This window comes from Piliocolobus tephrosceles, chromosome 6 (assembly GCF_002776525.5).
Source record: "Piliocolobus tephrosceles isolate RC106 chromosome 6, ASM277652v3, whole genome shotgun sequence".
NCBI classification, from domain to species: Eukaryota; Metazoa; Chordata; class Mammalia; order Primates; family Cercopithecidae; genus Piliocolobus; species Piliocolobus tephrosceles.
The window spans coordinates 13,558,795-13,574,853 of NC_045439.1; the positions used below are offsets into that span (position 1 = coordinate 13,558,795).

General features: G+C 48.3%; 1 long non-coding RNA gene across 1 annotated transcript; it reads left to right on the plus strand.

Annotated features, from left to right (window-relative positions):
* Positions 1–946: 946 nt before the first annotated feature.
* On the plus strand, positions 947–2,733 carry LOC111538186. Its single transcript, XR_002730251.1, has 2 exons — positions 947–1,360; positions 1,762–2,733. It is a non-coding gene; the product is annotated as an uncharacterized LOC111538186 (long non-coding RNA).
* The last annotated feature ends 13,326 nt before the right edge of the window (positions 2,734–16,059 follow it).

Sequence of the window (16,059 nt, forward strand, 5' to 3'; positions counted from 1 at the left end):
TTCTTTCTTTCTTTCTTTCTTTTCTTTCTTTCTTTCTTTCTTTTTCTGTTTCTTTCTTCCTTCCTTTTCCTCCCTCCCTCCTTCCTTCCTTCCTTCCTTTCTTCCTTCTTTCCTCCTTCCTTCCTTCCTTCCTTCCTTCCTTCCTTCCTTCCTTCCTTCCTTCCTTTTTTTTGACAGAGTTTTACTCTTGTTGCCCAAGCTGGAGTGCAATGGTGTGATCTCAGCTCACTGCAACCTCCGCCTCCCAGATTCAAGTGATTCTCCTGCCTCAGCCTCCTGAGTAGCTGGGATTACAGTTGCATGCTACCACACCCAGTTAATTTTTTGTATTTTTAGTATAAATGGGTTTTCACCATGTTAGCCAGGCTGGTCTCGAACTCCTGACCTCAGGTGATCCACCCACCTTGGCCTCCCAAAGTGCTAGGATTACAGGCATGTGCCCCCACACCAGGCAGAACTCTCATACACTGCTGGTGGGAATGTGAAATGCTACAATCACTTTGGAAAGCAATTTGTCAGTTTCTTGAAAAATGAAACATACACCTCCTAAATGACTCAGCCATTCCACTCCTAGGTACTTACCCAAGAGAAATAAAAGTGTTTGGATACTTGTACATGAATATTCATGGAAGCTTTATTTGTAATACCCCCAAAATGGAAACAACCCAAATATCTATCAATGGATAAATGAATAAACAAGTTGTGGTATATCCACATAATGGGATACTACTTTGCAATAAAAATCAGTGAACTATTGATATATGCAATGACATGGATGCATCTCAAAATAGAAGCCAGACAAAAAGAATACATTCTGGATAATTCCATTTATATAAAATTCTAGGACATGCAAATGAATCTGCAGTGGCTGAAAGCAGGTTTATGGTTGCCTGGGGAAGGAGAGGGAGGAACGAGGAGAGAGGAAGTGATTGCAAAGGCGCAAGAGGAAGTTTTGGGAGGTGAGGGGTGTTTGCTCACTATTTTGATTGTGGTGATGGCTTCACAGGTGTATACATATGTCAAAACTTGCCAAATTGCACCCTTTAAATGTGCACAAATGTATGCCAATAAAGCTGTTTTTAAAACAGAGGCTGCCACGAGAGCAGAGGCAAAACAATCAATGCCTCCCAGTTTCAAGCTGGTTTGGTCATCATGGGAGAGCATCGCTGTCCTCATCTCACCCACACAGAACCTGGAACCCAGAGGGGTTAAGTGCTAGTCTGGGCAGAGCCCATGGCCAGATTCTTTCTTCTCTGGATCCAGTGCTTTCTTTGCAAAGCATTGGGTGTGCTTCCAGGAGCCTCCCAGAACCTATCAGCATGCCCTGAGCTGAGGGACAGGGTGTCTCTGCCACCTGAGGGTATATTCTCCCCTTCAGTTCACACTCCTCCCCCAGTCGTGGTCCCTCAGCCTGTGTTTGCAGCCAGGAGGCTGGCTTCATTTGCAGAGAGGCTGTGGTTGCAGCATCTCCCCAGGGAAGTAATAAAGAGTGAGAATGAGATAAGGGACACAGGCAATTATCTAACAACCTGCTGTCTATGGCAGAGAAGGACTCAGGCCAAGCTGGGGATTCCTGCCCCATCCCATGTCCTTGAGATGCTGGCAGGGCCATCCTGCCCAGAAGAGTTCTCCTGGGCAGGGGGTCACAGTAGGGGTTAGAGGGGAAGGAGATGGTAGGAGGTGGGGGTGGGTGGGGTGGGGGTGCCAAGCTGGGCCCTAGAAACACTTGGTTTCTGTCCATGTGTTCCTCCCCAGCTCCAGGGCCCCCCACAGCATCTGGAGTCAGAGCTGGCGTGGGATCCTGGAAGAGCTGAATGAATGCAGGCTTTGCGTGTGGACAGACCTGGGTATGCATCCTGGCACATACATATGTCAAAATAGCGGGGTCTCAGTGACCACCCCGGTGAATTGGGGGTAACAACAGTCCCTGCGCCATGTGACCCTGTCTGTAAGGTTCAGTCAACCCCACTTGCCCTCCCCTTGCTTGTTCTTCTAGTTTATGTTCTCCTTAGACTCTGCAAACCAGAGAAGGGACGAGCTGAGGCAGGAGGCCTTGAGCCTTGAGAGTGGATGGGAGAAGGAGAATGTGGAGAAATGGGGCAACCGTGCTTGCTGGGCACTTCCTGTAGCCCAGTGCTGGACAGAGCACTTTACATGCTCTGTCCCCTTTAATCCCCACAACAGCCCCATGAAGTATTCCCTGTCCTCCCAGCTTCCCCAAGAAGAACATTGAGGCCTCCCAAGAGCAAGTCACTCATCCAAGGACACAGAAAGTAGACAGGCAAAGATAGGCCTTGAACCCAGGCGGCCTGGCTCCCAAGTCCCTGTCTTGCAGCTGAAATTCCCCACCAGTTTTCTGGGGTCTTTGCATTTCTGAGTCCCGTCCCTACTAGTTGGGATGCTTTCCCCAGCAGGGATGCAAGTTCGGATTCTCTCTGCAACTCCTTGTTACTCAAGCCACCCCATGATTCCTCACGTGTGCAGAGCGCTCTACAGTTTACAAAGAACTCTTTCATTACTACGTCTACCATGGGTGGTTCCGAATCCCTTGAAACAAGAGAGGACTGTTATTATCCCCGTGTCTACCATGAAGATGGTACAGATCCCTTCCTAGAGAGAAACAGACATTGATGTGCATTGGACCATTTTATCTGTACAAGTAAACATTATTAGGCCCAGTTTATAGATGTTAAAACTGAGGCCTGGAGGAATTAAACAGCTTGCCTAAGTTCACGAAGCTAGGGAGTGGTTGAGACAGTATTTCCTCCCAGATTTGATTGTCCCCAAAGCCCAGGCTCTTCACCACTTAATCCTCTGCAAGAAGTAGTCACTGTCTGCCTTCCCCAGCCTCTCCCTAAAGAATGCTCTGAGGTCCTTTATCTGAAGACTCAGTCCTGCTGTTTCCTGAGTCGATCAGACAATATTCATGCATTGGTTCACGTGTTCAACAAACAGGACTGAGGACTTGCTCTGTACCAACAGCCAGACACTTGGTTTCTGAATGCCTGTTAGCCACAGGCTCTGCTCTTGAAGGATTCACTGGAGGACAGAGATGAATGAGGTGGTTCATCTTGGGATACAAAGTGCAGAGACCACACAGGCACCTTGGTTCATGCTGTGCAGAGAAAAGCTATCTATTTTGAGTCTCGATATTTAGCAGTTTCCATAGACACCAGATCATAACTAATTAGGCCAAAGCAAGTGTTTATTTCAATCTTTGATGTCATCTACTTCTAATGTTTTATCCAGTTACATTTATTTCAATCATTCATTCAACACTAACTGAGCACCTACAAGGCCTTGTACTTGAATGAAAAAATTAATAGTAATAATCATAACAATAACCAAAAAGATTTACTCACATTGATTGATAATTTCTTTTTTTCTTTTTCTTTTTTTTTTTTTTGAGATGGAGTCTCGCTCTCTCCCCCAGGCTGGAGTGCAGTGGCACAATCTCTGCTCACTGCAACCTCCGCCTCCCTGATTCAAGTGATTCTCCTGCCTCAGCCTCCTAAGCAGCTGGGACTACAGGTGCCCACCACCACACCCAGCTAATTTTTGTATTTTTAGTAGAGATGGGGTTTCGCCATGTTGGGCAGGCTGGTCTCAAACTCGTGACCTCAAGTGATCTGCCTACCTCAGCCTCCCAAACTGCTGGGATTACAGGCGTGAGCCACTGCATCCAGCCTGATGATTGAGAATTTCTTATGTGCCAGGCACTATTCTGAGTGCTGTACAGGTATTAATTCATTTACTGCGCAACGGCCCTTTGAGGGAGGCACCGTTATTATCTCCTGTACAGGACGAGGAAACTGAGGTGGAGAAAGGTTAAAGATTTTGCCCACTCAAAAATACTATTGGAAAGATATCTGTCACCATCTGATTTCTGGTGATCCAAATGTAGCTGAATCTGAGAGTTAAGACTTCCCTCCCCAGGTCCCAAGCCCCATGTTCCTCTTGCTGGTCTCTGATTCTAGTATCAATCTTTTACATCCTTGTGCTTTTTATATAAGGCTGCCATGAAAATAAGCACACGCCCACTGGCCCAGGCCCACAAGCTGGCTCCATGACAAGGTCTACCTAGACTAAATGCTCGGATTTGGGGGTTGGGGAGCATTTCCAGCAACCCTGACACACCCAATGGCCTCAGGACAGGAGGAGGTCTCTGAGAAACGTTGTGGGGCAACATGTGACTTCCCTTCCCCTCCAGCCTCTTCCCACACCTCAACTCATCCGAGTCCTCATACATGACCAAGTAGAAGTCAGGCCCTGAGTCTGGTGAGAAGGTTGCAGGGATTTGAGCCAGACAGAGTGCAATGAAAGCCCACTTCTTATCCAGAGGTCCTGGGAGTTAGGGAACAAGCTGGAGGGTCCTCAGTGCTGAAATCCAGGGGGTCTGTACTCATTTGTTACAGTGTCACTAGAGCCCTGGGGACAGGGTTGCCTTCCCTTCCCCTCCCTGCTGTCCTCCAAGGCCAGCTCCCAGGGAGGCCTTGCCGCCCCTCCAGCCCTCGCGGACCTCTCAGAGCTTGTGGCCATCAGATCATTGACCCTGAAGGCACCCTACCAATTACCTTGATGAGAAAACCAAGACCAGCCGGAAGGCGAGTGGAATTTGGACTAGAGTCCAGAGCCTGCGACTCCTGTGCCCTGGTGCTTACTCCCTGCCTCCTTCCAGTACCCTAGGAGTGGTTTGCACCTGCCAGAAATGCAGCCCAGTCATACGGTCGCCCCCTTCCTGTGTGTCCTTCCTCCTCACCTGCTCAGGAAGTCAGAGCAGGAGTGCACAGGTCTTCCTGTGGGTGTTTCCACCCAGAAAACTGCCTTTGGGTTTATTCCAGAAACATGAGATCAGAGGACCTTTGAGCTGAGACTCAAAGAGGCCTAGTTCAAGTCTGAGGTCTGATGGTTTGGGAGGCAGGACCTGGGGCAGGTGACTCACCCTCTGATCTCAGGTGCCTCGTCTGCATCGTGGGACATGGAGGCTGGCAATGGCTTGTGGAGGTCAGATGACGAACATCATCACTGCACCTCCCAGCTGTGAGCTTTGCACACAATATTCTGTGTGATTAGTGGCATCAAGACTTGAACCCGAGATCTCTGCTTCCACGGCTGGGACCCTTCTGCCTGCAGCACTCTGCCCCTTGCTGTGGAAAAGGTTCTCAGAGAGGCAGGGGCGGTGTCCTCTATCTCTTGGAATTCCTAGCATGCGAATCACAAAAGGTGTCCTAATAGACATATTTCTGTGTCCTTGAATGTCCCATTTACATTTTTCTGACTTCTGAACAGCCTGTGCCTGAGCTGGCAAGAAGCCTCCCTCTCGGGCACCTGTGGCTGCCTGCCATCCCATTCCCACGCCTGAATCAATTGGTCCCCAAGTTCTGTTGTTTTCTCTTATTGTTTTCACGCGGAGGAGTTACCTCCTGCCAAATCGGGAAAGGAGGTTGGAAGAAAATAGCGCAACAGCTGTCCTGAGTCGCGCACCGCCCTCGATTGGCCAGTGCCAGGTTTGGGTGGGGTTTCCACGTGGCTTCGTGACAGGCGTCACCTCTCCCTTGGCATCTGTAGTAAACGCTGTTGCTCTGAGCCTCGTCCCCTCAGCCCCCCGCTGACATCAGCTGTGTCCCTGGTGGTTTGTCCTCAGGCTTGATGGTGGCTTCCCAACTGAAAGCTTTACTGTGTCTCTCAGTTTCTGTACTTCAGACTTTTTCCCAGCAAAGCGTGGGGATTGGGGGACAGTGGTCCATGGGTACACACCCAAGCCTCATCATCATTCAACACAATCCTGAGGTGCATTTTACACCATTCCTCACATGGTCCCCAGTGGAATCAAGCCCCAGTTACCCACATCAGTAGCCAGCTCAGTAATGCACACTGAGTGGCTTTCTCTCCTTCCTGATCTCACTCTCCTACGCCCTCACTTTGGTTTCCTGGCATGGATTCCATGTCAACTCCCTGCACCTGAGTCCTTGTCTCAGGCTCTGCTTTAGGAAGAGCTCAAGCTAAGACCAAAATGTGAGCCAGACTTGTGGAAAGTGTAAGAAGGAGGAGGAGGAAGAAGAGAGTGATGCCCTGGTTGAGGAGTCAGGAGGCCTGAGTTCCAAACCTACAACACCTTACACACTCAAGATTCATGGATTGAATGCATAAATGAATGAGTGAGTGAAGAAATTAAGCCAGGCGTGATGGCTTACGCGTGTAATCCTAGCGCTTTGGGCAGCTGAGGCAGGTGGATCACCTGAAGTCAGCTTGGCCAACATGGTCAAACCTGGTCTCTATTAAAAATACAAACAATAGCTGGGTGTGGTGGCGTGTGCCTGTAGTCCCAGCTACTCAGAAGGCTGAGGCAGGAGAATTGCTTGAATCTGGGAGGCAGAGTTTGCAGTGAGCCGAGATCACGTCACTACACTACAGTGAGACTGTATCTCACACACACACACACACACACACACAAAAGGAAAGGAAAGAAAAGATGGTAGATATTATCTTGACTATTTTGTAGATTTGGGAACTATGGTTGGCATTTCTAGTGCCCATAAACAGTTTCTTTTTTTTTTTTTTTTCTTTTTCTTTTTTTGAGACAGGGCTTTCTCTCCTTCCCAGTCTGTCACCCAGGCTGGAGTGCAGTTGCATGAACAGCAGGAAGAGGACACATATTCTGTGGATGTGGCCTGTGTGTCCAGAGTGTGTGAGCCACCAGCTCCCTGCATGGCTCTTCCTAGGCCAATCAGAGGCACAGCTTCCCCTTAGCCTCCTGATCTCACGCCCTCCTGCAACAGGAAAGCAGCCCTCAGGAGGATGAGGAACGTGGCACTGGGGCCTGGTCTCTAACTCCAGCTCCATCTTTCTCTTCCCGTGTGCCTCAGTTTCCTTTTCTGTAGAATAACAATACCAAACATCTGAGGGCAGAGCAGTGCTGGGCTCAGCAGGCGACACGCCATAATAAAGGACGTGCCACGTGCGGAGTGGGGAGGGGAGGTAGAGGGCTTTGCCCGCAGGAGAAAAATCAGACAGGGGTGTGAGAGGAGACTTTAAACCTCCACGAGGCTCTGACAGGGAGGGTGGCTTAGATATCATTTTTCACCATAGCAATTATCACTAACTAGCAGGGTATTTTCTATTTGTCTGGAACATCAGCCGCATGAAGACAGGATGGGGACCTTCTCTGTCTTATTACTGGCATGCCAAAAATCGGGATATGTGTACAGTAGGTGCTCACTTAATACTTATTGAAAGTCTGAACTTGTCCTCTGTGACTTCCAAAGGATGAGAGTTCCAGGGAGGTCGCTGAATTTTCTCTGCGCCCCCAGCAACTCTGTTCATCCCTCCCTTCTCTGCCCTATGCGCCCCTCCGCCTCCCGGAGTCGGCCACTTCCTCTGCTAATTGGAGTCCAAGTCAGACTTCCTGCTGCTCAGGGTGGTGGTTTGGGCGAATCGCATCAAGGCTGACGGAAAGTGAGTGATTAATTAGCTGGGGAGGCTGGAGGTGGGTGGTTGCTGAGTTGAGCTGAGCAACAGATGGAAGTTATCCCCACAAAGGGAAAAGGGCCCCCACCCCACCATACACCCATCATCCAGCACCAGGAGCTGTGAGCTGTTGAGCTGTGGAAATCCTTATGTTGACCCACTGGGGGCAGGGCATGAATTGGGACTCGCTGCAATTGAAAGTTAATTTTAAGTATGATACAGAAGGGGGGCTGGCATGGGGCTGTCCTGCTTTGGCCTAGAGGTGAGCCAGGATTAGATTGATTCTACAATTGGGAAGATGAAACCCCAAAGCCAGGGTCATCTCAGGTTGCATTACTAGAAGTCTATCCCCCAACACAAGGGAAGGGAAAGTCTACCATGGACCAGACTAATGAAGTCCTCACTTTGCTCCCCTCCAGTGGACTGGAGACCTGGTCCTGAGCCCACGACCCTTCGGCTGAGCTGCAGGGACTCTGTGCCGGAGCTGAGAAGCTGCAGAGTCCAGCAGACCTGGGGCTTGGATCCTGCCTGCATCCTTCACAGCTGTGTGACACGGGGTGAGTCACATCACCTCCCTGAGCTTTCTTCTTTTTTCTTTCTTTCTTTTTTTTTTTTTTACTTTTGAGATGGAGTCTAGCCCTATCGCCCAGGCTGGAGTGCAGTGGCACGATCTTGGCTCACAGCATGAGCTTTCACTTTCTACATGTGTAAAAAATGTGGCCAATGACACTTTCTGGAGTTGTTGCAAAGATTAAATGAGGTAATATAGACAAAGAGTCCAGCACAGTGCCTGGAACATGTCAGGGCTCCACAAATATGAGTTTCGTCTCCTAACCTCCTCCCCTCCATGGCAGTCCTACTCCCCACCCACAGACTGCCTGCACCCCTCCTGGTTCACTGAGGCTGTGTCTGCCTCGCCCACCTGACTGCAGGGCGTGCCTGCAGGGTCCAGGAGGACCCAGGCTGCGGGAGTCTGAATCCTGTCTCCACCTTAGATTGGCTGTATGACCCTGGTCAAGTAACTTTACCTCTCTGTGCCTCAGCTTCCTTGTCGTAAAGTGAGGACAACAACAGTACCTACTATATAGGATCGTGCCCCGCTCCCCTGCGTTTAGAGAATTTGTTGTTGTTGTTGTTTTGAGATGGGGTTTCACTCTTGTTGCTCAGGCTGGAGTGCAATGGCACAATCTCAGCTCACCACAACCTCTGCCTCCCGGGTTCAAGCGATCCTCCTGCCTCAGCTTCCCGAGTCGCTGGGACTACAGGCACGCGCCACCATGCCCGGCTTATTTTGTATTTTTAGTAGAGATGGGGTTTCTCCATTTTGGTCAGGCTGATCTCGAACTCCCAGCCTCAGGTGATCCGCCCACCTCAGCCTCCCAAAGTGCTATGATTATGGAGAATGTATTTTAAAATCATGAAATAGTTCCTAAATACAGAAAAGAATCCAGATTTCACATTTTCACATTTGCCATTTGCTTCAGACCTTCTTTGTTTACGAAGAAATAAACTGTCGGTGATTTGACTCCATCCTGGCCCCGGCATCCTGGTTCCTTGCACAAAGCCAGAGCTGGCAGCCTAAGGCAGGATGGAGTTCAGGGTCGGAGCGTGCAGCATGAAGGAGCTGCTGGCATCTTGGGAGCTCAGGGTGGCTGCGGGATTAGTATCCCAGAGACGTCTGTTTTAGGCAGATGACTTGCGCAAATGTTGCAGGTGTGAATAGAAAAGGGGAAGGTAAAACAGGCAGCAGGGAGACCAATTGAGGGTGGTTTCTGTCATCCAGGGAAGAGGGGTTACAGCTGGGAGCAGGGTGGAGGTTGTGGGAATGCAGATTTGAGGGTTTGTTAGGAGGTGGCTTGGCGAGGGGGAAGAGGTGAAGATTGGATTCAGGCTCCGGTGGTAAAGTGGATGGCGCTGCCTGTGGCTGCAGTCCTGAAGGGCAGCGCCTGACCTGGAGCAGATGGAAGCAGTATTGGTTGTGGTGAGGGTCAGAGCCTGAGACCAGGGCCAGAGGCACTGATGTGAAATGGGGAGGATGGGCTGGGGAGAGTGGAGGGCACAGAACAGAAGCTCAAAGGCACTGGGATTTAAGGGACCCACGGAGGACCAGCCCACAAGTATGTTGGCACCTTCTGCCTCCTGGCCCCAAGGTGTGTTTCTGACACCCACATTCCTATTCCCAGTTCTGAGTCTATTGGATGCTTAATCCCTGCTGATTCAGCCCCTTTCCCAGGTCCATGCCCCTCGCTCATGCCCTTGTACTCCAGGGAGCCTGAAATTGGGCAAACCCAAAACCCACCTTGCCTAATGGCAACTCCACCCCTCCTTCCAAGTCACATCATCTACTTATAGGATAAGACCTCCCTTACATTAAAAAAAAATGTGTTTAAGCTCGTTTAAGTTTCCATCCTTTGTAAATGAAAGAACTCTCACTAATGCATGTCCCAAGGTTAATGTCTCCTGGATGTCACTCTTGAGACCTAATGTGAAAACTTTGTTTTAGAGATTTTTCCAGCCAGCCATGGTGGTTCTTGCCTGTATTCCCAGTACTTTGGAAGGCCTAGGTGGTGTTATTGCTTGAGCTTAGGAGTTCAAGACCAGCCTGGACAACACAGCAAGACCCCATCTCTTCAAAATAAAAAAATTAGTGGGGCGTAATGGTGCATACCCAGCTACTCAGAACACTGAGGTGGGAAGATCACTTGAGCCCAGGAGTTTGAGGCTACAGTGAGCTATGATTGCACCACTGCACTTCAGCCTGAATGACAGAAAGAGACTATCTATCTATCTATCTATCTATCTATCTATCTATCTATCTATCTATCTATCTATCCATCCATCCATCCATCATCTATCATCTATCTGTCTATGTATCTATTCTATTTCCAGAATCACCCACACCCTTATAGTGCTCAAGCTATGCCAGTTTCTCTAGGTATATCCTATTAGTATTAGTCATCTATTATTGTGTAACTAATTACAGCAGTGCCCCCTTATCCATGAGGGATATGTGCCAAGACCCTCCCCTGCCCTGTGAATGCCTAAAACTGCAGATAGTACCAAACCCTATATATACTATGTTTTTCAACCTGATAACTAAGATGGCTGTTAAGTGACAGAGAGGTGGATATGCTGGACAAAAGGATGATTCACATCCCGGGTAGGATGGAATGGCAAGGTTTTATAATGCTACTCAGAATGGCAAATAATTTAAAACACATATTAATTTATAACATTTTCCATTTAATATTTTTGGACTGCAATTGACCAAAAGTAACTATAATCACAGTAAGTGAAACCTCTGATAATGGGGGACAACTGTTCCTCAAAACATAGTGGCTTAAAACAACTCTCAATGTTTATTACCACACAGTTTCTGAGGGTTAGGAGTCCAGAAGTGGCTTTGCTGGGTGGTTCTGGCTCAGAATCATGAGGTTGTGGTCAAGTGGTTGTAGTTGTGAAAGTGTAAGAATCAAACTGGAGTCACTAATGCTAAGAAAACCCTGACAAATAGAGCCAGGAAAGGCCATGAATAGAGGCTTCTCGCCTTGTATGTCTGATAATATAAAAGACTACAAAAACCACAACCTTACACAGAGGCCATTACAACCTTACACAAAAAATACATCTTCAAGGACACCTGCCCAGCAAATGCATGTCCAACCTTGAACTGGCATCACCCTTGTTACTGATTTCTGTAGCCAAGGATAATTGTTTCAAGATAGTTATCTAATTCTTCTCATTTTTCCTTTAAAAACCTTTGTCTTCCTTTATCTCCCTGAATATGCACATAATTTACTGTGGCACATATATTCCCATTGCAATGCTCTAGTCCCAAATAAACATCTTTTATTTTAGAGAGCCTCTCTATATTTGTTATTTAGGTTAACACAGTCAAGGTGTGGGCCAGGGTTGCAGTCATCTGAAGGTTCAAATGGGGCTAGAGGACCCACTTGCAAGGTGGCTCAAGCACATAAGTGAAAAATTGGTGCTCCAGCCTGGGCAACATAGGGAGACCTTGTCTCTACAAATAAAAAATTAAAAAAAAAATCAGCTGGGCATGGTGGTACATGCCTGTGGTCCCAGCTACTTAGGAGGCTGAAGAGGGAGGATCTCTCTAGCCTGGGATGTTGAGGATGCAGTGAACCATGACTGCACCACTGCACTCTGTCCGGGAGACAAAGTGAGATCCTGTCTCCAAAAAATAATTTGTGCTGGCTGTTGGTCGGAGGCTTCAGTCCCCTACTTTATGGGTGTCTCCATGGGCTGCTTGAGCATCCTCCTGACATGGTGGTTGGCTTCCCCCAGAGAGAATAATCCAAAAGAGTGCCAGCTGGAAACTGTAATGTCTTTTACGACCTGGCCTCAGAAGTCATTTACCATCATTTCCATAGTATCCTACTGGTCACACCGGTCAGCTCTATGCAGTGTGGGTGAGGACTGAACCATGGCATGAATACCAGGAGGTGAGAATGACTGGGGACATCTTGGGGGATGCAGACTCTAGGCTACCTCATGGTAATGACTTGGGCACCTTCCTAATACCCCTGACATCCTGGAGAGAAAGGCTCACCCACCACCCCTGCCTGCATGAGCCAGCCCTATCTGGCTGTCTCTCCCACTCCTGTGGGCAGCTGCCCCAACTCTTCCTCCAGAGCTGTGGGGCTGGTAGGACCCCGAGAACAGCCTCCAGCCCACCAGTCTAAGCTGGACACCATGGCAATGGACTCTTGTCCACTTCTCTCTTTGGCCATCTAGGGAGCATTACTGTAACTTTGGTGAATCCTTTGATTTCCTTCTCTGATGGGGTGACAGGCTGTGGGCCAGAGAGGCAGGGCTGAAGCCATATGTGGCAGGACATGGTCCAAAGCTCCTCTTCCTAACACAGCTACTCCTGATAGCAAGTATACAGGAACTAGGGCCATTTTTAAAAATCTCATCTTTAAAAAGTGGTGTAGGAAAGAGCACAGACACTGGAACAGGTGGCCTCAAATCTCCACCCCAATACTTGCTATTTTTGCTTGGCTAAGACAACAAAATATCCTGATTCTCAGTTTCCACATCTGTAAAATAGGGGCAATAACAGTTGTTTTAGTACATTTTGTGTTTCTATAAAGGAATGTCTGAGGCTGGATAATTTCTAAAGAAAAGAGATTTATTTGGCTCATGATTCTGCAGACTGTACGAGCATGGCACCAGAAGCATGATGCCAGCATCTGCCTCTGGTGAGGGCTTCAGGAAGTATCTAATCATGGCAGAAGAGGAGGGGAGCCAGCGTGTCACATAGTGAGACAGCAAGAGAGATGCCGGGCCTCTTCTAAGCAACCAGCTCTTACGTGAATAATAGAGTGAGAACTACTCATTCCTGTGGGGGAGGGCATCAAGCCACTCATGAGGGATCTGCTCCTATGACCCATACCACTCCTACTTGGCCCCCACTTCAACACTGGGGGATTACATTTCAATATGAGATTTGGAAGGGACAAACATCCAAACCTTATCAATAGTGCTGTCAAAAGATAAAATTACAGCAAACTTAGCTATAGACCTAATTGTCTTTTATTCATAATTCATGAATAAATGCTGCCTCTACTCTACAAAATAGAATGAGTGCTCTCACTAGGCAAAGCAGAGCAGTGAGCTTTGTAAGGTGAGAATAAGGAAACAGAATAGTAGAAGAGAAACTGATTCATTACTGTCAGGTTACTTCAGGTTACTTTCTCATAAAGGTCAAAGAAGAGGGAATTTTCTTTTTTTTTTTTTTTTTTTTTTTTTTTTGAGACGGAGTCTCGCTCTGTCGCCCAGGCTGGAGTGCAGTGGCCTGATCTCAGCTCACTGCAAGCTCTGCCTCCCGGGTTCACGCCATTCTCCTGCCTCAGCCTCCCGAGTAGCTGGGACTACAGGCGCCCGCCAACACGCCCGGCTAATTTTTTGTATTTTAGTAGAGACGGGGTTTCACCGTGTTAGCCAGGATGGTCTCGATCTCCTGACCTCGTGATCCGCCCGTCTCGGCCTCCCAAAGTGCTAGGATTACAGGCTTGAGCCACCGCGCCCGGCCCGGGAATTTTCTTATTAGGTTGACTCTGGTAGACTGAAATTTACTGTTTTCAGGAGAAAAAACAATGGTCTGTTTTAGGATTTATCTGCTTCCTTAGAGTTTCAGTTCGATTATGTGGCATTTAGAATGAGTGACTCCATTTTGATTTTGTCTATTCTGTTGAGGTCTAGTGCAGGGGCTTAGTCCATTGTTTTGTTTAACAATGCCTATCTCTGGCCGGGCGTGGTGGTTCATGTCTGTAATCCCAGCACTTTGGGAAGCTGAGGCGGGCAGATCACGAGGTCAGGAGATCAAGACCATCCTGGCTAACACGATGAAACCCCGTCTCTACAAAAAATACAAAAAATTAGCCGGGCATGGTGGCAGGCACCTGTAGTCCCAGCTACTTGGGAGGCTGAGGCAGGAGGCATGAACCTGGGAGGCGGAGCTTGGAGTGAGCGGAGATCACGCCACTGCACTCCAGCCTGGGCGACTGAGTGAGACTCCATCTCAAAAACAAAAACAAAAACAAAACAAAACAAAAACAAAAAAAAATGCCTATTTCTAGTGTTTTAACCACCCAACTGGTTCTTCTTGCTCACTGCATAGATAGAGCTAATTTACCGAGACAGCGGTATGGCAGTAGAGAAAGAGTTTAATACCTACAGAACCAGCTAAGTGGAAGACAGGAGTGTATTACTTAAATAAATCTCCCTAAAAGCTCAGAGGCTAAGGTTTTTAAGAATAAAAACCTAGGGAATGCGGAATGCTGACTGGTTGGAGATGAAATCCTAGGGGTGTGGAAAATGATCCTTATGCTCTGAGTCAGCTTCTGGGTGTACCAGTTGAGTCATGAATCATGGGTCCAGGTGGAGTCTGTAAGTTGCCACAATGCAAAAGTCTGAAAAGCATCTCAAAAGACCAATCTTAGGTTCTACAATAGTGATGTGGAGCAATGACTGGTTATCATTTAACTATGCCTGTATTTTAGCAGAATTCAGACCCTTCCCACATTTGTAATCTAGTAGGCTTTCATTAGTTTTATAAAGGTGGTTTCAGGGGTTAGTTTCAGGGAAGGACTATTATCATCCTTGCTTCAAAGTTGAACTATAACCTAAGTTCCTCCCCAGGTTTGCTTGGCCTACGTTCAGGAAAGAGTGAGGACAACCAGCCTGTGGGGCTGGAAGCAAGAAGGAGTCAGCCATGCTGGACTCTTTCACTGTCATCATCTTTGCAAAGGTGGTTTCACTGTTGAATGAGAAAACGTGTAGTCCCAGGCCACACCTGAGACTGAGGATGACTTTTGTGTGATTACGATTGTTAAGCTTTATGTTCGTGAGAGGAAGGGCAGGGAGGGATGTAATAGCTGAGGCAGGATTGGAACCTGGCTCTGGTAACTGACTTCCTTCCCCTAGGGCTGCAGGAGCGTCCTTGTCCCCTCCCTCCGTGTCTCCCCTTTCACTGGATGCCATCCACTCCCCCTGGGAGCCTCCTGGCTCTCTCTGCTCTTTCCCACACAACGCCTAGAGCTCACACAGGCTGTAGGGTTTCTTTTCCTGACGGAAACTAGAGCACCTCCCCTGCCAATCAATCACCCATCAATCCGTCCACTGTGTGGAGGGAGAGGTGCTGAATTGTAGATTTACCTCCACTCCTCCTCTCCAGAAAAATCCTTCCATGGCTCCTCCCGGTCTAAGGCGAGTCCTGAAGGCACAGCCCTCCCCCAGGGTGCCAGGAGTCCCAGGCTGTGAGGACAGGGAAAGGACTTTTATCAAACACCTGCCCTTTCAGAGATCCTGATCTTCCTGTCCACCCCCCACATCTGCCCTTTTGATGTTCTCTTACTGATGGGAGTGTGTCCTGCCCATCAGGGTAACCTGAGGCAGAAAGAGAAACAGTGAATACATTGAAAACTGCTGATTTACACTACAGATGCTACAGGATATCATCCCCAGATTCCTAACCCTGAGCTTCCAGTGCCTGAGATTCAGGGCTGACCTGGATGCAGACTGTGATGTGCAGCTCTGCAGCCACACCCTGATCCAGCCAGGCACATAGGAGGTTCTCAACAAACATTTGCTGAGCCACTGAAGTTGCTTCAGAAGGGCTGCCTTGGACTGCTGAGTCCTTGACTTCCATTTCTCTGGGTGGTGGGTGCAGGAGTTTGGGTGGAGGAAGCTGGGGCGGTTCTCTCCAGTGGAGCTGTGGTGGGAGGGTCATTACCTAGAAGCACAAGGCCTGAGAGGCTCTGGGTTCCTGGGGTGGCGGGTGGAGGCTGCTGTTTGCTTTAGTCTCTACTCAATCCCTGCTCACAGGTTGCCTGGCAACCATTGTTCATTTACTCACCATTGACTTTGAAAATAAAAATCAATTTCCTTTATGACGTGAGCCAGAGGGCTACATTAACCCCCAAGTTTAAGCAGTCCAATTTTATTGCTCAAAGATTTATGAGCAAGGATGTACACAGAGCACTATTTATAATAAGAAGGTTTTTGAACCACAGTATCTATCAGAGAGGTGTGATTAAAGGAAGACCCTTTCTTACAACAGAATAT